Here is a 24,049-nt window from a genome sequence, read left to right on the forward strand (position 1 = left end):
CTGTGAGGGTGTCAGAAATGGTGCATCCCAGCTCATCTGTAATCATCAAATATATTTGCAGGTAAATGAGTAAGTAAATAGATATTAAAAAGGTGGATGTCAAATCCAATTACTATAAACTCCAAGAAGTTGTCTGGATTATTGCATCTTGATGTGAGCCACCGGTGGGAGATTTAGTAAGCTGTTGTGTAATATTTGAGTTTGAGAGAAATTTGTTGCATCTAGATTTCAAAGAATTTGAATTTAGAATCAGAAGGCATCTTAGAGACCATTGAGTTCAATCAGCTTATTTTATATGAGGAAATCAAGGCCCCAAAGATGACATGACCTCTCCAGATTCATACACATACAAGTAGTAAATAGAAGAGCCAGAATTTAAACTCCTGTATTCCAGATCCAAAGCCAATGCACCATTCATTATATCATGCTGCTTATTAACCTCTATTATCCACACAGTTACTTTACAGGTTCATTAGAGAGTATCCAGTGGTACAACAGAGTCAGCCTTCTTTTCTTTTCTTTTTTCAGAATTAGAATAATCATTATTACATCACCAATCAATGATTTATCATCAGTAACTAGATATTAAACATCTACTATGTGCCAGGCACTGAGCTAAGTACTGGAGATACAAGGAAAGGTAAAATACAGTCCCTCATCTCAAGGAGTTGACAGTGTAATTGGGGAGATAATAGGCAAACTATATACAAAATAAGCTCAATATAAGATAAACTGGAAATAATCAACAGAAGCGAGGCACTATTAGGAAAGGCTGAGACTTGAAGGAAGCCAGGGAAACCTTCTCACGTGAGAAGGGAGACAATTCTAGAGGTAGGAGACAGTCAGCAAAAATGTTCAGGAGACAGGAGATGGAGAGTCTTATGTGAGGAATAGCATAGGGGCCAGGGTCATTGGACCACAGAGTATATGTGTGGGGGTGGGGTGAGAAGTGTCAAATACATGGTCCACGGGCTGCACCTGAGTGCTTCTTATTGTTCAGTCATTTCAGTCAAGTCCCACTCTTTGTGACCCTATTTGGGATTTTCTTGGCAAAGATACTGGAGTGGTTTGCCATTTCCTTCTCCAGCTTGTTTTACAGATGAAGAAACTGAGGCAAGCAGGGTTAAGTGACTTGCCCAGGGTCACACAGCTAGTAAGTGTCTGAAGCTAGATTTGAACTCATCTTCCTGGCTTGAGGCCCAGCATTCTACCTATTGTGCCATCTAGCTGCCCACCTGAGTGGACTTGAGTGCAGAAGCAGATTAAAATGTAATTGGGAATTATTTGACAAAATAAAAAATACAGTAGAACATAAGTAATGTTGACATATGGTTTTCTAAGTCAATATGCAGCACAAAGGGATCCTTATGTTTAGTTTAGTGTCCCTGCTTCCACTCTCAGTTTCTATATGAATCTGACACCACTGGCATAAGGTATAAGAAAGCTATAAAGGTAGAGAGGACACGTGTTATAAAGGGCTTTGAATGCCAAGTTGAGGCATTGTAGGTAACAGAGAGCTATTAAAGTTTGCTGATGAGTGAGAGAAGGGGGTGATATGTCAGAACTGTACTTTAGGAAGATCATTTTAACATGTAAGTGGAAGATGAATTGATAAACTGCACAGACTTTCTAATTGGCTCTGGCCTCCCCTTTCCATTTCTACCAAGTGGTGATAGGGAGTGGAGGGTGTAAGCACCTTGAAATCAGGGACCATGATATTTCATTTCTTGGCACAGATTATACACTTGATAGAAACTTGTTGACTGATTTATTTCTGAAGATCAGCCTAATTAAATCACCAAAGGATGGTTATTTAGTGAATTCTTTGACCAAGACAAGCCAGTAAACAAAAAGAAAATACAAAACAGTCCCCAGACTTGTCCCTTCCTCTTTTTAAATGATGGAGGCAAAGTAGCATAAAAGGGGGCAGAGGGTACTTAGTCAAGTGTCTGGTAGAGGGTAAGAAGGTAGAGAAATTCAATAAAAAATTTATAAGGTGCTTCAAAATAAATTAACACCTATTTAAATTCTTAGTGACTTCAATGAAAAGTTGGACTAGGAAATCACAGTTGAAGATGTTGGAAAATATGGTTCAAGATTCAGAAAAGAAAGAAGGTAAAGGTTTGTAGACCAGATAGAAACTTTTTGCTCAATTATCATGAATACTCACTTCAAAAAAGAGAGTCAAGAGCCACCAAACATAGGAAGCATGAAATAACATCACAAAAATGAAATTGATTACATTTTAATAGATGGGAAATGACTGGTTACCGATGGAGATGGTATTTCTGAATCAGCTGTTTGTATACAGTCAAGTCTTTGACTCAGAGCAAAAATCAAAATCAGTAGAAACTGTAAGAAGAAAGAATAAAATGAGAGGCTATGACATTCAATTGAGGCAACTCCAAGATACTGATACAAAATGAGGTGAAGGAAGAATAAAATAATAGGCATTACTATAGAGTATCTAAATTTCCTAGAGAATTTTAAATAGTTTAAATCAATTGCAACAATGAGGAGACCCAAAGAGCCCAGAAATGACCTCAGCCAAACATGTGATATCTTTATTATAGATACATACATACATACATATATATATGTATATATATATGTATGTGTATATATATGTATGTGTATATATATGTATGTGTATATATATGTATGTGTATATGTATATATATGTATGTGTGTGTATGTATATATGTATATATATATGTAATATATATATATATATATATAAAATGGAGAAGGGATTTGGTCAAGAATTCAAAAGGAGGAAGAAAGTAAACTTCATTGGCTCATGAAATCTTAAGAACTTGAAGAAACTTTCAAGGTCACTTTGTCCAAACTACTTATTTTACAGATAATGAAAAAGTAATTCAGAGAAGTTAAATAGTTTGCCAAAGTTCTCAAACTAGTAATAGCTAAGGTTTGAACCAAGGTTCTATAACTCCGAATCCAATGCTCTTTCAACCACATTCTAATATTGGATTGTCTTTGTGAAAGGTGCTTTTGGGGACCCCAATCTTCTCCTTGAAACCAAAGTTCGTATTTTAATAGCAATATTCCACCAATAACAATACATGCCTGGAAATCATGGAATGCTAGTCTTTGAAGAATTAAAGTTCTGGGTCATGCAAAGGGCAATGGAGAGATGTAGTCTGGCTGTGATGAGGTTACAATATGCTAATTACCAAGAAAGTATTATGCAGAAGGTGTGGTGTGAAGGATTTCATCAATGTGCTCACTGAATGGAAAAGGAGATAATTCATGAATAAAGAATTTCATGAAGAAAGAGTGAAGGATAATGAATGGACAGACCACACGTTCCATTCACATCCATGCAATATCAAGAGAGCTAGCAGAAGACCCCAAGTATGATGGGGATTACCAGAAAACATAAGCAAGTCAGCAGGATAAGATGATAGGGATGGGCTGCGATTTGCATTTTTGGAGGTGCTACGCACATCAGTATGGATAACTAGGTGTCACAGTAGATAGACACTGGGCTTGGAATCAGGAAGACTCATCTTCGTGAGTTCAACTCCAGCCTGTGACCCTGGGCAATTCCCTGAACTGTGTTTGCCTCAGTTTTCTCATTTGTAAAATGACTTGGAGAAGGAAATGGCAAGTCACTCCAGTATTGTTGCCAAGAAAATCCCAAATAGGGTCATGAACAGTCGGACATAACTGAAATGACTCAACAGCAGCAACAGACACACGAGTGATCTTGTGGATTCATCCAAGTATCAAAGCACGGTCCTATGTCGTGGCAGAACTGAAGCTCTGTTTTGCAGGTGGGAAGACATTCTCCAGTCCTCACCATCATCCCATATACACTCCACGAAAGGGCCACAAAATAGACCTTCAGTGATCTAACAAGATAGTAGTTCCTCTGTGACCCTAATTTCCTAAGCTATTCCTACCCATGCAAGGCCATGTTTACCACCTATCTTTCCCTAACAGTATCTCTCATTTGTAAAAAGTTGTCCATACCATCATTAGAATAATGCCGTGGTCTGAGGATGGGAACAACACAAAGAACAGCTAGATCTCAAGTGGCTAAAATAAGGAATCCCGTAAAGTGATTGTGCTTTTTGAATTTGTACTGCATGTTTCCACTGGGCTGGAATCAATTACCACATTTTACATAACTATAACTTAAAACAGTGCAAATTCAAATAAATGTGACTACTTCATAAAATTAATTGTTTGCACTAATTGGGACCAGTTCATCAGTTCAACAGTCACTCTCCTCTACAAACAAAAAACTGCATAACTTATTGAGAAGAATAAAGGTAATTATTTAGATCCCCACTCACCTTCCTTCTTTTTGACAAAGATCTCCCCTAATGCATATTTTCGCTTCATGTGCAAATTGTCCAGTTAGGTAAATACTCAAAAGATACTTGGGTTCCAATATCTGGATATAGCAGGTGAATATGGATTGGGGCCTCAATTAACCAAATAATAGATGATAAAGGGTACTTTGGAAGGCTCACACTGACCTAAACAATTTCTGGATCTCAACTCCTTCTCCCTACCTACTGTACTGTCCTCCTGGGAAACCCCTGATCAGAAGTTCTCCTTTGCTTTTTATCGATTCACTCTCCGAGATGACAATTTCAGGAAGGACCCCAGCCACGCCTCATCTCACTGTTACCTTGATTCTCTCTGGACTACACCTTCTTCTCCTCACTTTCTGCATCAGCCCGAGGCAGTACACTTCCCCTTCTCCCCCTGCTTTCCAGCATCCCTCAATATGCTGTGCTCCCTCATTAGAATGTAAGCTTCTTGAGGGTAAGGACAGTCTTGCTTGTCTGCGCTTGAATCCTCAGCACTTAGCACAGAATCTGATACATAGCAAGTGTTTAGTAAATGCTTCGTCTACCAATTTAAATCTTTTTGAAACTTACAAAAGCAGAAGTAATAACAGCTAACATTTCTATTGTATAACATTTATATCATATTTATATCATATTCCATTCCACTCATATCATATAACATTTATGTCATGCTTATTATGTGCCTAGTACTGTACTAAATGTTTAAAATTATCGTCTCTCTTGATCCTCACAACAACCCTGGGTGGTAACTGCTATTATTTTCCCTTTTTGCAGATGAAGAAATTGATGATGCAAAAGAAAGTTAGATGACTTGCCCAAAGTCACACAGCTATTAAGCATCTAAGTCAAATTAGAACTTGTCTTCCTGACTCCAGGCCTAAACTCTTATCTGCTGCCCCACCTTGTGCCCTGCTTAGTTTTATAGTAAGGAGATTTTCTTGAATGATTTCTTTTGGGTATCTGCCTTATGTCAGTTAAAAGTGTTGGTTTCTTATCCTCTTATAGTTAGGGGAAAGCACATGGGTATTTGTTGTGTGCTCTGGTACCTTCTCCTTAAATGCCAGGATCATTAAAAGAATTTGGATCTAAAGCATGTTTTCTAAAGCTTAAGGATGATGCTTACAAGTAAGTTCATGTGCTTTGGCAATTAAATACTAATTAAATAACACTGAGTCCAACCACAGAACTTTTGGAGCTGCCATCGACTTGGGTTTAACCCATTACTTTCAAATAGGGGAGTCAGAAAAGTGCTATTTGGATTTGGAATTCTTCTGAATCAATGTCATTTGGATTGTGTGATTTTAATGAAACTTCTATATACTTCCCTAATGGGTCTGTTGATGTTATTTGTGGAATTCTAACATTAGAGATTAATTCCAATAAGGAATCAATGCACTCCAGATTTTCAGTTTGAAGGAACTGCCTATTAAAATGTAAATATTCCTGAGAAGCCCATCTTACTTGTTCATCCTTCATTTTTGAAAAGGACCAGTGACTTTACGGGACGATGACTTGATTTGCACATGAATTGGATTTAAGTGAGGCAAAGTTGGCACAAAGTCATCAGCCTCACAATCTATTCCAGAATCTGTCAAGGTGGCTTTGCCGGAGTATGACTATTGCACATCCTACAGCTTCTTGGAGCCACAGGGAAGAGTTGGGTGACAGGTGGACAGATGGATGAGCAGCCCTGAAAAGGGCTCAGCAGGTCCTCACATCAGAGGCGATAGTCCTCCCTGAACACCCCAGATACCCCAATTTACTTAAGGTAAGGCAAAAACATATTAAGAAGGTTAGAGCTTAGATGGGTTTAAGATAATATCTTGACACCATACAGAAGCAGGGGAAAAAGCAAGCCCCAAGAAAGAGAAAGGGAAAGCTGATACCTAAGATAAATTCCTTGGGGAAAATTTTTTAGGCAGTATTTCTTCCCTATAGAAAAGAAGTTCTTAACCTTTTTTGCATCATAGACCCCTTTGGCAGCCTGGTGACCTGGATCCTTCTCAGAATAATGTTTTTAAATACATTCAATAAAATAACACAGGATTACAAAGGCAACCAATTATATTGAAATACAGTTATCAAAATATTTTTAAAACAAGTTCACAGACCCTAGGTTATAAACCCTGGGAGTAGGGGAAAAATCTCAGAATAAGTAATGATTTACTACAAGAAGCTTTGAAGAGAACTGCATCTTAAGCAGAGACCTATATACCTTTGGACCAAAAGGAAGAGTCTTTATGACTTAGTCTAATCCTGACCTCATTTGATCACAGGCATGAATATCAATGACAATTCTAATACCCGTAACAATATATTATGCTGGGGATGAGGGGAACACCTTAAGTCCAAATAGTATAAAGAACAACCCTACTTGGTTTTAAGACCCTTACTCATTGCTGTGGTGCCACTTTCTTACTGAAAATAGCAAAACTTAAAAAAAAATTAAATAAAATACCCCATTAAATATTTCAGAGAACCTCATTAAAACATTTTACTATTTGCACTGATTATCATGTGGCCGCTATGTAGATGCCCATAAATCTGACTGCATTAGGTTTTCAGGCCTTTATTCCAGATAATTTCTTCTCCCTATGTGGACTTTCCCAGGAAATGAGATTTAATGAGTCACAGTACTCACTGATAATCACAGGAGAGCTCATTAGCTTTTTGTCAGATTTGTACCTACTATCTGCCCCCAATATGCCTGTGACTTCTTTTGAGTTAAATATGATATTACCGAGAGGAAGAGCTCAGAAGAGTGTGTCTGTACCATTAATGTTGTGGAACTTAAATACTATATAAATATTTTTACATATGTTAAAAGGCATCTGAGAGTTGAAGGGGAAAAAATAACAAAAACACAACATCCCCTATTGATGGCATTGCTATTTGGATGACACACATCATTAAAAAGAAATAAAGTTTGACATTTCCACTTTTGCCAGCCTTCCTGAGTCTGTTTAAATGCCTAGACTATTATCAAAGCTGAGGTTGCTTCCAAGTACAGAAGAAAATCATCTGCTTATACATGCAGGTCATTGAGTCTTGGGAGTTTTAAAAAGTACATCTACTCAGAGATATTTGTCAAGGCCTTGAAAGATTTCTCAACTTTAGGACCTTCAGCTCTCACCGACAAGAGATCTCATGGTTCCTTATTAAATAGGAATAGGTCCTGGAGCTGTGATATCATTTTATCCTCGGATGAAGAAATTCTCCCTACTGATATAGCCACCTTCTCTGTAATTTAATTCTTAAAAAGCTGGCTATAATACTGAGATGTTAAGGGATGTACCCAACATCACACAGCCAGTATGTATTCAAGGAGGAGCTTGAATCCAGGTTTTCTTGACTCCATGGCTGGTTCTATACACTTAATGTTACTGCCTCTGCCATATTAAAAACCTATGGAAATCTTAAATCACCTACAAAAGGAAGCCTAGGAGTGGATGGCAAATTCTTTCACAAATTATCTTAGTAATACTCACTAGTTGTAACCTGACCCATTAAAAGTAATACGTCATTGATCACATGTATATAGCTTATATGAGATTGTTTACCAGGTCATTAAAGGGAGAGGTTGGAGAGAGGGACAGAATTTGGAACTCAAAACTTTAAAAAGAAACAATGAACATTTAGAATTGTTTTTTCATGTAATTTGGGGTAAAATATTATTTTTTAAAAAGGGGCACGTTATGAGAGGCCTGAGGTTAAAATTACCTAAGAGTTCTCAAGGATCCCCACATTGATTAAACAAGGGGTCTCTTTTTGGAAAAAGTGCTGAAGTAGGGTATTGGTCCAGCATGGCTGAGTGTGAGACATCAACAGAAACTAGCATCACAAAATTCTATGGTGAATTGGGAGGATGCATTGCCACCAAGTTCCATCAACTCTGACATAAATATTATCCATACAGACCATAGGATTGTACATTTAGATCTGGAAGGCACCTAGTCTAAATTATCAGATAAGGAAACTACAGCCTACATAGTGGTGATCAATATAATAAAAATAATAAGCAATAGTATTTATATATCATTTAATTTTCAATTTGGCCTCTCATTTAGTCTGTATAGCTACCCTAAGAGTAAGGTTAAATAGGTATTTTTATACTCAGTTTGAAGAACCAGGGGTGAATTTCCAAAATACAGTGAGGATACTTCCTTTTCACAGTGTCTTCTAGTTCATTAAATTAAGCTTTTAAAAGAACTCTGGCACAAGTTTTGGTTTTGTTCTTCTTTTAGTAGCTACAGTTGAAATGCCCTGGGAGCATTCCCAATTGCTTTCTTCACCATCATTCCCTGCCCTAAGGAAACAATCAGCAAGCCAGGGTTTTGGAGCCATGTGGTGCATGCTGTACAAAGATATCTTCCCGCGGTTCACACAGCTTGATTTCATTTCCACAGAAGAACAGACCCTGGGGAGGGCAGAGGAAAGGTAAAAGATGACAACAGAAACAAAAACAACAGACACCAAAAATTCTGTGTGTACATGACTGTATTCCACCGAGTCATATCTATTGACCTATAGATAAAGATCTCGGGGGGAAAGTGTGCTTTTCTTTATTAAAAAATAAAGCCTGGAATATTCTTTCTTTTCTTTTCCCACTTTGTGACACTTGTCTTCTATCAAGGACAAGCTGAAGTTCTCACTCCACCAGGTTTCTTCCCTGTTCACCCGCCCCATCCCACAATGTTCTCTGCTTCCTCTAACACTCTTTGTATGGTTCATCTGATGCACCATAGACACAAAAGTTCTCTTTTTTACATGTTTATACTTGTTCCATGAGATTGGCTCTAAGGTCCTTAAGCATGCAAGGTCTATGTTTTATATTTTTATATCCTCCACAGCATGTAACACAGTGCCCTGAACCAAAGTAGATACTTGGTAAATATTTTTTGAGTAATGATTTATTTTTAAAGGATTTGGCTACTGCTTTCATCTATTTCTAAGACCCCGGTATTGCTTTGTCTGCATTTAATTCCAAGTATCTATTGTAAAAGATGGTTTCCTTTTACAATAAGGTGGTTCTAGTCATAATTATTTATCATAGTAGCTTCACTGCAAAAGTAAGCTGCCTCTGTAATAATCCTTGTAGCATGAGAACTGGTGCCGGTTTTCTCTTCTTACTCCACTGTCAGACATATTCCCATCTTCACCCTTTCCCATGGGGCTAATGAATCATCCTTCAGTGACCTATAGCCTTCCCTTAATATGACTATATGGGTAGGGATACTTAGCTTGACCATAGTATTTTAAATGAGCCTGTATGAAGGGAGGCAAGTCATATGTCATTCCAGCCTATAACCCATTTAGCACCCATAAAAAGGTGCAATGCACAATGCTGTTTTCATATGGCCCACAATCTAGCTGTAGAAATTTAGAAATAGAGGCCTTCCAAGTCCACATGAAGATATATTGTATTGCATTGCCTCAAGGAGTCAGGGATATACGTGTTCAAATCCTGCCACAAATGCTTACAATAGTATGACTTTGAACAAGCCATTTTAACCTGTCTATGCCTCAGTTTCCTCATTTGTAAAATAAGATGGTTGTATTTGATTGCCTCCATAGCTCCTTCCAGCCTAAAATCTATAACTCTACAACCCTATGAGATGATGTACAATTGTTTTCTTGCAGAAAGGGCTAAATGTTAACGGAAGTTTGTATGAAAACAAGAGATAACACTCATTTTTCTTTGTCAAGAGCTTCTTACTTCAGATATGAACTGAAAATAATAAGCTTTAAAATGCTCTTAAAGCTTCTTATATTATGATCCTGTGATGAGAATTGTTTCCTCAATTAAGCTTGAGCCATGGGGTGCTGTTCAAGGTCCTGATCAGTCTTTTTTCAACTAGCACAAAGGATTTGAGTTTCCCACATAGGAGAAGGGACATTAGTTGTCCTACACAAGTAATTATAATCCTTAGAATTTAGAGAGTTATTTTCTTAGACCTTTCATTACCTCATTGTAAATAAACTTTAGTGGATTATTGTTAATGGTAATGATAGCTAGCATTTATAGAAATCTTTAACATTTGCAAAATGTTTTGCAGATATTACCTTATTTTATCCTCACAACAACCCTGGGAGGTAGGTGCTATTGTTATCTCCAGGATCAAAAATGAAGCCTTTTGTTTGTTATTTAAAGCTCTTCCCATCCTGGCTTCTCATACTTTCCCGTTCTTTTTACATAATATTCCCTTCTGCACATTTATAACAATCCAGGTAAACTTCCCTACTTACTTTTTCTCACACATGGCACTCCATCTCTCATTACTGACTGTTTGCACTAACTGTTCCCACTTGCCTAGAATGCTCTCCTTGTTGCCTCCACCTTCTAGTTTCTTTCAAGACTCAGTCCAAAGACCATCTCATGCAGGAAGTCTTTCCTAGTTTTACTAGCTGTTAAAATCTTCCCTTGTAAAGTAACCATCCATTTTTCTGCAGGAATATTGTCTGTATGTATTTATGTCTCCGTTACAATGTCATCTTCATTGGGGAAGGGACCATTTTTGCCTTTCTTTTTGTCTTCATAACATAGTTAAGTGTTTAATAAATTCTTATTGATTCTAAATATTTGAGATATGTAAAATGGAGTATCTAGTTAAGAGAATATAGCAAGTAATTTTCTTTATCAAGAATTATAATTTGCAGGGACAAAGTTAAGGTGTTGGAGTTAAAAACAAATTCTGAAATTGAAACTATTCTAACAAAGTGACTAAAATATACATACCCTTTGACCCAGAGATCCTACTGCTAGTTATAGACTCCCAAGGAGATCAGCAATAAAAAGAACGATTCCATATATACCAAGATATTCATAGCAACAATTTTTGTAGTAGCAAAAAAGTGGAAACAAAGTAGATAACCCTCTTTGATTGAAGGATGACTAGAGAAATTGGTACATGAATAAAATGGAATATTGCTATGCTGCAAGAAGTGACGAATATGAAGGATAGAAAGACATGTATAAACTAATGGAATGTGAAGTAAGCCAAATTAGGAAAACAATACGCACAATAGCTAAAACCACATACATAGAAAGAACAATAAAAATGAAATTGAATGAGGTGAGATCACAATGAGCAAGTTTGGTCCCAAAGAAGAGATATAAGAATGCATCTCTCTCCCTCTTTTGCATAGCCATGAAACTCTAGGATGGTTGATTTCTTGGTTAATTTTGCTAACCGTATTTTTTTCTCTTTTTAAAATTCTTTCTTACGAACATTGACTCTATGTGAGAGAGGGTAGTGAGGAATATATTGCAAAATGTAGGTGGTATAAAATAAAATGGAAATAAAAATTTTAATTATCAAATAACGTAAAATAAAATAAATACAGGTTCTATTTCTTTTGCTTATATAAAAAAATTAAAAGAAGAAAGTGTTGAGAGGCTATGCTTAAAAGGGAAGTGATTAGAGTGGTAGACCTAGAGTCAAGAAGACCTATGCTCAAATTTTACCTCCAGCACTTATTAGCTGTGTTTCCCTGGTCCCACTGATTACCTTCCTAAAACTCAGTTTTCTCACTTGTAAAATGGGGGCATTGATACCTGCAATACTGAATTCATAGTGTTGCTGTGAGGTCTCAATGAGATATAGGTAACATACATTGCAAACCTCAAAGTGCTGTGTGAATGACAGCTATTATTATTGACAGTATTCTGAAATATAATGATTGAAAAGTCTGTTTTATTTGTGTAACACCCACAAAAGGAGTATAAGTTAGGATTACATGAACTAAGCACCCATCTCAAGCCAAAATAGCTTTGGTCAACAACTCACACCACCCTAAATCCTACCCACTAGATGGGTGGACTTTTCAAGTTTATTAACTAGTTTTCATACTAATGTATCTGATCCCAAAAGGAATATCACACAAAACAACCTCTCTGAGATAAAATGGGATACATGAACTGATGCAAAGTGAAATCAGTAGAACCAGGAGAACATTGCCCACATTAACAGCAGCATGGTGTGATGATCAACTCGGAATGACTTAGCTCTTCCCAGCAATGCAATGACGCAAGACAATTCCAAAGGACTCATGATGGAAAATGCTATCCACATCCAGAGAAAGAACTGATGGGAGTCTGACTGCAGATCAAAGAATACTATTTTTACTTTCTTTATTTTTTGTGTGTTTTTTCCCTGTGGTATGTTTCTTCTTTCACAACATGACTAATATGGAAATATATTTTACAGGATTACATGTGGATAACCTATATCAAATTGCTTGCTATTTTAGGAAGAGGGGAGGGAAAGGAGGGAAAAAAAATTGGAACTCAAAAATATTTTTAAATGAATGTTAAAAATTATCTTTACATGTAATTAAGATATTATTATCCAAAGTGGGAAGAAAAGACAAAATGTAATTTGATTGGCAGGAAAATAAAGATTTCTTCCACTGTACTCTTCATGATAACTTGCATTCTCAGACCCAAGGACTTTTTCACTGTGACAGAGGTTTGCAAATTGAAGGTGATGTGGGCCCAGAAATCTGAGGGCTCTACTTCCTCTTACATTCAGGATACCAAGGGACGCTATTTGGATCTTTATGTGGGTACCTTTTTCTGGTTCCAATAGGTGGGAGGCCTCTTAGGAGTTGGCTGTTCAACTTTCTCTCCTACTTCGAAGTGTTTGTGTTTCACTTTTCTTTAGCTAAACCACTTGCCCTGGTAGGAATGTGCTTGGTCATAATGCAAAGAATCCTTTTAATAACCTTAAGGGTGGGTTAGAATAGTGAACTATATTTCAACAAGGCCAAGTGACAGAATCTCAGGCTTCAGTTTGAATTTAGCATTTCAGTGTCATCCATTACTCACCTAAATGACACTTTCTGCTGCTTGGTGATTTTAAACAAAAGTTCTTCATCTGAATTATGGCCTTGTACTCAACAGTGGACAGAATATACTATTCTATATATAATTTCAAAATACAAAGGCAAATGGCATGGAACAATTAGAATCTATGACTTGGAAGTCTGGCTTTGTGATGGCATATGCAAACATGGGGCTCTTGACTTTAACCTATGAGTTCCACTTCACATGTGTTGTATTTTTCATACATCAGGGGGTTTTATAAATCTGTTCTATAACCCGGCAGACTTATTTTGCCAGCAAAATATAAGCAAAACAAATATGTCAGGGTAATGATGCCAGGATTCTTTCTTATTGAAAAAAAGCAGTTTATTAATACCTTATTGCTACAAGCTAGATCTTATTATCATCTTGGGTCATTTAGAATCTTATTAGGTATTCTGCTGGTGGATGAATAATCCTGTGATAAATTCTTTGCCATGTCCTTCACAGTTGTCATAGCAGGATCATAAACAGCATTTATAACAATCTAGCCTAGAGGAAACGGCTTACAATGGTCTGTTTAGCATGCAGGAAATATTCAGATGTGCCGTGTCTGGTTAGACACAAGGCCCACAGGAGAGACACCAAAGTTAAATGCAGAATGGGCTTTTCTAAAGATTTCCCTTTGAAAAAGACATTGGGTCAGGGACATGGGGACCAAAATCAGTTGTTGGGGTACTGAGAGTTTTTCTCCAACAGCTCTGCCAGTCAGCAGAGGGAAACATCTCTAGACCAATTCCTTTCTGAAAGACTATTCAGGTCTCAATCCTTAACTCCAAAGCAAGGTAAAAATTATTTCCCATTGATTGACATGCCATTTTTAAATTTACATATGAAACTTTTTCAGGGATCAAAATAATATTCATCTAATATTTTCCCTCTCTAGCTGGCTGTGTTCGGTTAGTTTATGGTGCTAATGAGCTAATGAGAAAGAAACCCTGGGCCTTATTTTTAACCAGTACATTTTGCGACATTTCAAGGCTACAAACTGCCTCTGCAACCCTGACCCATAGCAAAAGTATATAATATTAGTCACTAAATTAATTGGATATGAATGTGAATTTACAATAATGTAAATTTATCCTCACTGCTGGGAAAATAACATAGGCATGGGGCATTATGGGTGTATTGTGCTACATATACTGTCGGACTTGGTCATAGTCATCAAATGGCTTTCTTAACATTTTTTCTTTGTTACAATGAGTGGCTCACTGTGTGTCTGTGTGGGCAATATCCGGAAATAACTGTGATGTAAAAACAAATGTCAGCAATAAAATGTTTTAAATCTAAGAAAGAAAAAGAAAAGAATTCTAAGTCATAGGAACATTGGACCATAGATTTTGAGCTGAAGGGAAACTTGAAAACCATCAAGGGCAACCTCCTCATTTTACATGTGATGAAACTGAGAAAGATTAACTGACTTGCCTAGGGTGACCTAGCCAGTAAGTGTCTCAGAAAGGATCTGAAGCCAAATCTTCTTAACTCTATTTCTAGGTTGTTGTTTTTTTATATAAGGTAGATATGTAACACTATCTCCACTTTCAGGGAAAACAGTATGGCATCATGGAAAAAGTATTTAACTGAAAGTCAGAAGACCCAAAGAAAATTCAAGCTCTGAAATTTACTAGTCGTGTGTCTTTGGGCAATTCACCTAATATCTCAAAGACTCAGTTTCCAAATTTGCAAAAAGAAGTAGTACTTGTATAGGATTGTTTTGAGAAAATATTTTATAAAAGTTCTCTCTACATGTGCATTACCATTTATTATCTAAAGGAGAGAATGTATATTTTCTATTGTCCAGATTGTAATAGCAATTTTCCAAAGTAGTGAGTTGCTGTATAAACTAAACCAAAAACCCAGACCTTTTTATACTAAAAGGTAAGAGTGGTTCAGATTTTGGTATATTTGTAAAAAAATAAGACCAAACCTTTAATTTTCCTACTTGAAAATCAGTCGTTTCAGTGTACAGCAACAAGTTAACTAGCACTGATTTTTGGAAAATAACTTCATATTTAAGCACCAGAGTTCCCCCCTTCTTTTGGATTTCATCCTTAGATGGTGCAGTGGGAAGAATTCTGATTTTGGAGTCAAAGGGCCTGGGTTTAAATCACAACTTTGCCAAGTTTTCTGTGACCTTGAGTGAGTCACTTAAATTCTTTGGACTGTCTTGCATCAATAGTCTCCTTGGGGACTAAACCTGAAAATCCATGAGTGATGATCTGGGAAAGGTAGCATAGAAGGAGGATTGCATAAGAATCACCTCAAGCCAAAGACGTGAAATAATTTGCCCAAAGTAAAACAACTAACTGCATGGCAGTACCAGAACCAAGATCTTCCAACTCTCAATGTGGGTCTCTTTTTTTTTCTATTTTCTCAGGTATTTCAATGATGATACTATGAGTGTTACTTGGTATATGTATGCATAGATGGAACTGAGAATTTGAGCCTTTACTCTAGACCAATTCAATGATGGTAATAACAAGTCCCATTTCTTATAAGATTTTAAGGTTTGCAGAGTGCTTTCCTCCCAAAAGCCTTGTGAGGTAGATAGTACAAATATAATCCTTTATTTCTTGGAAGAGGAACTAGAGATTCAGAGAGCTTTAAGTAATTTCTTTTAGGTCATGTAGCTGGTAAGGATTAAAGTCAAGATTTGAACTCAAATCTTAATGTTCTTTGCACTGTTCAACACTTTTGCTGAGTCAGCCATCAAATATAGTTTTCAATTGTGATTTTCCTATTTCTAGATATTTAGGGACAGTATGACATGAGACAGAGTTCTGTTGGACAGAATTGGAATTTTAGCAGTTTCTTGCAAATGAGCAAAAAGATCTTGCTCTTGCTCTTGCACCCCCAATATGGGTCCTTCTACCACAGATGGCAACACTTCTGCAGTCTCTCTAATTCTAATTCTTGGTCATATCCTTCCTTATATCTTCCATAAAGGAAGGTAACCCTGGGGCAGCTAGGTGGTACAGTGGATAGAGCACCAGCCCTGGATTCAGGAGGACCCGACACATAACACTTACAAGCTGTGTGACCCTGGGCAAGTCACTTAACCCCTTTGCCTAACCAAAAAGAAAAAAAAAAGAAAAGAAAAAAATAAAAAGGAGGGTATCCCCAAAAGCCTAGAGATAGCATTCTGTATCTTTTTTAATATCATGTGAATCCTAATAAAATGTTCATGCTCTCCATCGGGGATCATTCACTCTTCTTATGTGAGCAACAATGGAAAAACACCATTGTGGGTGAGAACACATTACCAGTGATGACTCATATGGGAGAAGTAGCAGAAAAGATATCATTCATTCCATGTGTTCATTCAGAACTATCTTTTGAGCACCTATTATGCAGGAAGGGGAGGAGGATACAAAGGGTAGCAGATCTGGCTCATATCCTCCAGAATCTTACAAGGTAATAAACATCCAGTCTAGTAGAAATTTAAGTTAAAGAATAATATTCATTTGGATGAAATCAAGCTTTCTTCCCACCCTTCAAAAAAAATAGCATTATGTTTCAGTCACTTCTCATGTAGGCAGCTTATTTCATTCTTGACTTCTATAGGAAATCACCTGGGTTGTCTTGTAGGTTATCTTTTTTTTTCTCAACAAATTTGATTTAGATTTGTATGTCGTGTCCAATCATCAGCAAAGAAGCCTGAGGCAAGCAATTTGCTTTTTCCCTCAAGCTGCAATGCAACAAAGTTCCTGGCAGATATCTGTATCCGTCTTTGTACCTTCCTGAAAGTTCATAAACTGCATACTGTCCTTCTGTATTGTCGGCTCGGCTATGAATAAGTGATTACTGCGGGAGTGCCTACTGTGGATTAGATCAATTGCTTCCACAATTCCCAATGAGTGAATGTATAACCCTTGCACTGATTGATTGACTTAACACCAGCCAATTAGAGCTTAAACTGTCTAATTAACAAGCAAGAGATTGAGCCATCAACTCTGGAATTTTGAGGCTGTTAATGTTACCTGAACAATAGAGGGAGGTCAGGTGTATATTATCACAGGGAATAACTAATAAAAATAATCGTATATGATGCACTTTACAAATATGAAACATACACGTAAAGATATTGAGATAACAATAAAATAAGCAAAGATATTTGATGCTTCAGGCTTAAAAAAGCACAACTTATACAATTGATAGCTTCTTTATACATACACACATATTCATTTCTTAAATCATATTGTGTTTATAAGGCACAAATGTAAATAAATCCATGTGTGCCCAATAAATAGAACTCTCCCATAAATTGCTTCTCTTTCTTCACATTATTCCTGTTTTAACAATTACCGGAATCCAACATGATGTCATCCTCCACATTACTAACAACCATTAAGAAACTCACAAAGCAATTAGCTTCACTATAACTACAATTAAAATATAGGCCTTTCTTTACTCTTTTGTCAATAGTATAAGTACTCAGTTTGCATTCTTCCCTAGGAAAGATTGGCAAGTATAACCTCCTGCCAATAGCCTAGAACATAAATGATTGAAGTCTTTGATGAAGATCTTTAAAATCTTCTCAGAGACATTGGTTAACAAGACTAAAATTCCCAGTAGAAAATTGCTCCTTTTCCCTCTAAAAGTAGCCACCCAAAAGAGAAAGAAATGTACTTGAGGAGATGTTGAAAACATTTATTTAGCCATGCCCAGATGTTTTGTAAATACTTCTGAAGACATAGGATAGCACATTATCTTATCCTTAAAGCCACAACTCATCTGCTGCTGAGATAATATTTAGCAAAGACAGACATTTTAGGAAAGTCACAGAGAAGAAAAAATCTCAGGTATGTGTATGTTATTAATCATAATTAAAGCAGATTTGACAGGTTCTTGGCAGCAAAGGCTATGAGCTCCTTTCTTTGACACTAAAATCCTCGAGGAATACTTGTTATTCCATTATCAAGTCCACTGGTCTTTACACTTAGAATACCCAGTTTGAGAATATCAGGTCTTAAAGAGAGAAAACCTGAGCTCTGACAGTTACTGTTTGTCTGCAGATGGCACCATTTGTAGTGCCCAGGACAACTCACCATGCTCAGATGAAAGAAAGGCTCCTAGCAAATGCATGGCCCCCTACCTTAATATATTTCAACTGAAGGGTCATGCTGTAGGGATGTTTGTTTTTCTTGGTGCAGATGGCTTTGCACTTTGGATTTTGTCATTAAATTGGAAAGGAAACATTTGCTTCGCACTGCATTGGCATCCTCTTATTAGTTGGAAATGGGAAGTGGATGACTTTCAAAAGAAGGGCTCATTTTAATAGATCTAAACAAGAGAATTGCTTCCATTGACTCATGCTCAATTTCCCTAATAGTGCTTTCTAATAAGATGTGGCTTCTGAAATGTTCTTACAGTAGCTACAATCTAAAGAAGTCACCCCTGTTTATTAGGATGTTTCTTTTCCAGGTGATTTCAAAGGATTTATTCTGATCATCTATTGGTCAAGTGATCACAAGTTTCAAAAGAGTTGTTTCTTATCTTGAGTGGTGATTTGGGACTCAAAATGTGGCCAGTAACATATTTGGCCTATATTTTGATCCTGCTAAGTATAGAATTTTCAGATTTCCATATCTCCCTCTGGTCTTTCATAGTACATTATAGTGGAATGAGCTTTGGACGCAAACTCAAATGGCTTGGATTCAAATCCCAGCTTCCACTGCGTGTGTGGCTTGAGAAGTCACACTCTCTGGGTCTCAGTTTCTTATCTGTAATATGAAGGGGGTAGATTAAACGATTTCCAAAGTCCCTTCCCACTCTAAATTCTATAAGAATGAAAAAAAGAAAATAACTCTAAGAACTCTGGTTTATTCTTGTCAAAGGCAAGACATTCAATGATTTACTTAGGGTAAATGTCAATAATTCCTAAAGTGTAGTGAGTGTTCACTTGAAAACTAGACTTTTCATTTTCATTTCTGTTTCAGATTTTTAAAAATCATTTTTGGATCAGAACTCTATACCACTACCAAATCTGAGTGGGTACTTGGGAATTTTTGTAGGGAATGGAGAGGAAGGGGAAAGGGGTGGTATGAAGTGAAATTCCATTTTTTCCCCTTGGGGAGTTTCACTGGTGCCCCCAGATCAAGTATTTCTCTTCAACCAATAAATGGCACATCCACTTACAAAATGAAACTTGAGATTCCACATTTCAGAACTTTGTAAATAAGAAATAGGGTTATGAAGACTCTTTAGGTTAGAAAGAACACTGAGTGATCTTCTAGTACACAGATGTCAAAAACAGAATGGAGTCTGAACCAGATTAAAATATAACTGGTAAGCATTTAACAAAATGAAAATACAATACAATGTAGATAACATTATATTTTGAGACTCAGTCAATATATGCCCTGAAGGGATTCTTGTGTATGCATTGGTGGCTTCTATTTCCATTTGAGTTTGACACCACTGTTCTAGTCCATCCCTTCTGGAAGGATCTCTTCTAAAACTTAGGTGTCCAACATGTAGCCTGAGAAGAAAAAACAGCATATTTACCTCTAGAGTACAACTCGCCTGCGATTTTTTAGTAAAAAAAAAAAAGTTCCCCCATATATCTTTTAAACTTGAATTATTACCAAGAGGGTGATTATATCAATATTTATTAAGTTACCAGCCCATATACCTACTTTCTTATTTTAAGAATTGTAATGAAGATCATCTATGCATTGAAAGCACCATTAATGAAAGCATAAGAAGGGAACAGGAAGCTTTCATAAACGATGTTCTAAAGTAGATCATATCTTTACCATCACACCATTAATGGAAAGGTATAAAGAATGAGATATCTCACCATATGTATTTTTTTTACCATAAAAATGCAATTGATTTGGTAAAACAAATGCCATCTTAATAGCTTTCCTCCAACAAAGGGGTCTCCTATATAATAATGTAAAAATCATGTGAGTGTTCAAAATATAGAACAGCAGAAACAACTGTTCAGTGACCTTCTTACTATAAATGTCAAAGTATGGAGCAGGGAGACATATAATTTGTGCAGATGTTTAGATGTGTTATTTCATTTGATCCTCACAATAGCCTTGTGAGGTTGGTGCTATTATTATCCCTATTTTACAGATGAAGGACCTAAGGTTGAAAGAGTTTAGTGATATGCTCAACAAAAGAGGATATCCAGTGCAGAGTACAAGTGGAAAGGAGATTTCCTAGAAAAAAAAAATGAGGCCTTCTGGATACTCTTATTTAGCAATGTTATTTTATTGTTCAGCTATTCCAGTCAAATCTGACTCTTTGTGATCCCATTTTGAGGTTTTCTTGGCAAAGATGTTGGTGTATGTCATTTCCTTCTGCAGCTCATTTTACAGATGAGGAAACTGAGACAAACAGGGTTAAATGACTTGCCCAAGGTCACACAGCAAGTAAGTGTCTGAGGTTGGATTTGAACTTATGAAGATAAGTCTTCCTGATTCCAAACCCAGTGCTTTATCCACTATGCCACCCAGACATCATGCTAAATGTGTCAAGCCCTGAAATATGGCAGAGCCTCGTAAATGAAATTGAGTCACTCAAAAGAGTTTGGTCAGACCATCCGCATGATAAAAAAGAATATGAAACACCAAGAACTCTATTGCCCAGATTATGATTTGCAGTTGGATGACTAATCCATACAGTTGGTTCATCAGTATACATATCTTGGACAGACAGTACAAATGAACAATGAACTGGGTGCAAAGTTAAACAGAAACACAGGAATGGGTTGAATTGCCTTCAGAAAATTCAACAGTACTTTTAATGACTCAAAGCTTCTCCATGAAACAAAGGTCCACATTTTAAATAAATGCCATATGATCCCCAGTCATGAGCCATATACCCCATATCACATATCCAAAAGGATTAACTTGTAGGTAACTCAAAGGGTATAGGAGTCAAGCTTTGTGGGTATAAGCAGGTCACATCACATTAGCGCATTGCTAAGAAAGAATTACACAGGAGAAACATAAAGGATATCAGCAAAGATATATGGCCCAGCAAACAAACAAAAAAACAGAAACAATGGCCATTCACTTAGAGTGAGTGAACAGTTGATGGACAGACAAACTGTCTATCTGAGGACCTATACTCCATTGATACACAATGTCAAATAATATGGAAAAAATTTCCCAAACACTGAGATGACCCCTTAAGGAGAATTTATGAGAGGATACAGACAAAAGTCACAGAAGAATGGTAGGTACAAATGGGTTACAATCTATATTATTGAAGAGAGCACTCAAGTCAGTAAGATTACAAGTCTGTTGCAGTATCAAAGTAGGTTATCTGTCATGTATAAAAGGAGGCCAATAGGGACCAATTACTTGCCTGCACTGCTTTTGTCTAATTCTCTACACCTTCCCCAAGTGTCTTGCCAATAGATTTGGATCAATTCTTAGCTTTGTTTTTTTTTTTAATAAAGTTACGTGGCCTGCACACACATAGAATTTTTGGTTATACGGCTAACTGTTGTACACAGTTTAGGATAGAGTATTGGGTCTGGTGTCAGGAAGACATGAGGTTAAATCCAGCCTCAGACACTAGTTGTGTGGTGCTGGGCAAGCCACTTAACCTCTTTCAACCCATTTTCTCATCTGTAAAATGGAGAATATATAATACAATATATAATATATAATAATTGTGCCCATCTTTCAGAGTTATTGCAAGGATAAAATAAGTGAGGCTAAAATATTTGGAAACCTTAACGTACTATATACATTCTAGCCATCATTATTATTTTTGTTTTTATTGTTGTTAGTAGTGGTAGTAATAGTAGTAGCACTTAGACATCCTTGATCTAGAATTTTAGTTTTTGTTTTTAAACAGTGTTTTTAAAAAATTGGTTGCAAATCATCCACTCTTTCATTGTTAGGTCTTCTTTTAGAATATGTGTATACTTCTAATGACTCACCAAGAGCTCTTTAAGATGGTGGTCTACTTAAATGTTCATGTTTTCTGGACTTAATTTCGGATCTTAAATCTGTTGGTACTGCCTCTTATTGGATGTAGGCAGAATGGCTCTAAGAATGTACCCTCAGCTGCATTAGGGGGAACCAAAAAGTTCAGTGTCTCAAGTTCCCACAAACATTAGAGATTTAACCAAGATGGAGAAGAAAAGAAAACATAAACCAGCATCACCATATTTATCATCCCTACCAAAGTCTTTACACCCAACCAAAGCACTGGATTGAAAGTGATTAAAAAGAAACCAAGAAAAGTATCTCTCAGCCAGGCTAAGGTAAAGACTACATTGAGTTCTCCCACTAGTAAAACCAACCACAGTACTAATTATCAATTCATGCAAAACAGGGGGGAGGGGAGAATGCATACAGTTTTGCTTAAATTATCTGGCTGATTTGAGAGAAAGTGGGTTTTTAAAAATCTTAATTACTCCAATAATTGCCTCAATTTTCTGCTTCATTTTGCCCATGGAAACCTTGATCAACATGTAAGATGGAATTCAGAATTTTAGGGTGAGCAGGGATCTCAAGGGAATACTTAGTTCAACCTCTACAATTTATACTCTGATTTGAACAGGACTATAGCTAAATACATTCTTTGTTCCTTTATTTATGTTTCCTTCCTTCTGTTGAGATTGCTGGCTATAAAGTAATGCATCTTTTTTTTTAAATGTATATGAGATGCTAACATTCCTGCCTTTGCTGATCTTGGGTTTTGTTGTCTATTCTTGGCTGTATCTCATGTTAGTGAGATCCCATAGGGTTTTGCAATTAGCATGGGGACAGCAGTATGATAATCAGGAGAAATTAATGGTTTGAAAACATAATCTTGCCTGTTTCCCAGGATTTGTTACTAGATTCTTCAAAAAAAAAAAGTAATTGATTCTTATTAGGAGAATTATCTGCCATCAAGCGTTATTTACATAGAAAAGATTTCAGCTCTTCTACTCTAGCTTGGTTTGAACCAACGAAGGTTATCTGACATGAAGCAGTAAGAAGTGTTCTTGAATGTTCTAATGATTAGCTAAACTTTTTAGAATTATATAAAAGCAATCAATTCAACCTTTACAACTCTTTACAGCTATGTGTGAAATGTATGTTCTTCCTTGTAAATGGAAAACAATTAAAAACATATGCCAAAGGGAGAAATGGATTCTTGAGCATTGTGCTATGAATAAGGAAGGGTTCTCAGAAACCATCTAGTCCAGCCTTCACATTTTATACATAAAGACACTGAGACCCAGCTAAGTTAAATGACTTGGCCAGAATCCCACAGGTAATAATGGCAACAGTGAAATTTGAACCAAAGTCTAGAGCTATACCATAGATACACTTCCAAAAAAGGGGGGTGGGGAGGGGGAGACCTTTAGTAGAAACTTTTACATTTGGTCTGGATTTGTGATTTCACGACTGAGATATCCTGGTGTGGCAATTCCCTCCACTAATCAGACATGCACCTAGTTTGTAGCTGTACCCTTAGGGAGTTGAATGGGACACTGAGAGGTTAAGTAAGTTTGCAATAATTACACAGACAGTATCTGTCAGAGACAGGTCTTGAACCCAGAAACCTTTTATACTGGACTCCAACACTAACCCTTAATGAATATGCAAACTGCTTCTCCTTAAGAAAATTATATGTTGAATCAGGGAAATTAGGTGAAAGCAGTGCCAAAGTTTCAGGTGGTAAATGGCTGAAGAAATGTGTATTTGCATCTAAACAGTTCAAATTTCTATTGCTGATGTTCTGTTAGAAGTAAGAAAATGCTTTTTCATCATGATTATCTCTTCCTTGATTAAAAAAGAAAGAGAATAGCATTTTAATATTTTCAAATGTATTTTCAGATGGCCTTGTCTTTCTCTTTTATGAGTGAAGAAAAATTCTT

General features: G+C 36.6%; 1 long non-coding RNA gene across 1 annotated transcript in view; it reads right to left on the bottom strand.

Annotated features, from left to right (window-relative positions):
- Nucleotides 1-8,403: 8,403 nt before the first annotated feature.
- LOC110195773 (uncharacterized) overlaps nt 8,404-24,049 on the bottom strand; it is a 50,675-nt gene continuing 35,029 nt past the window's right edge. The window contains exon 3 of the long non-coding RNA XR_013485098.1: nt 8,404-8,763. This is a non-coding gene — a long non-coding RNA (uncharacterized LOC110195773). The remainder of the gene's footprint in view (nt 8,764-24,049) is intronic.

The sequence above is a fragment of the Phascolarctos cinereus genome, unplaced genomic scaffold, assembly GCF_003287225.1.
Source record: "Phascolarctos cinereus isolate Bilbo 61053 unplaced genomic scaffold, phaCin_HiC Scaffold_3;HRSCAF=262, whole genome shotgun sequence".
In the NCBI taxonomy this organism is placed as follows: Eukaryota; Metazoa; Chordata; class Mammalia; order Diprotodontia; family Phascolarctidae; genus Phascolarctos; species Phascolarctos cinereus.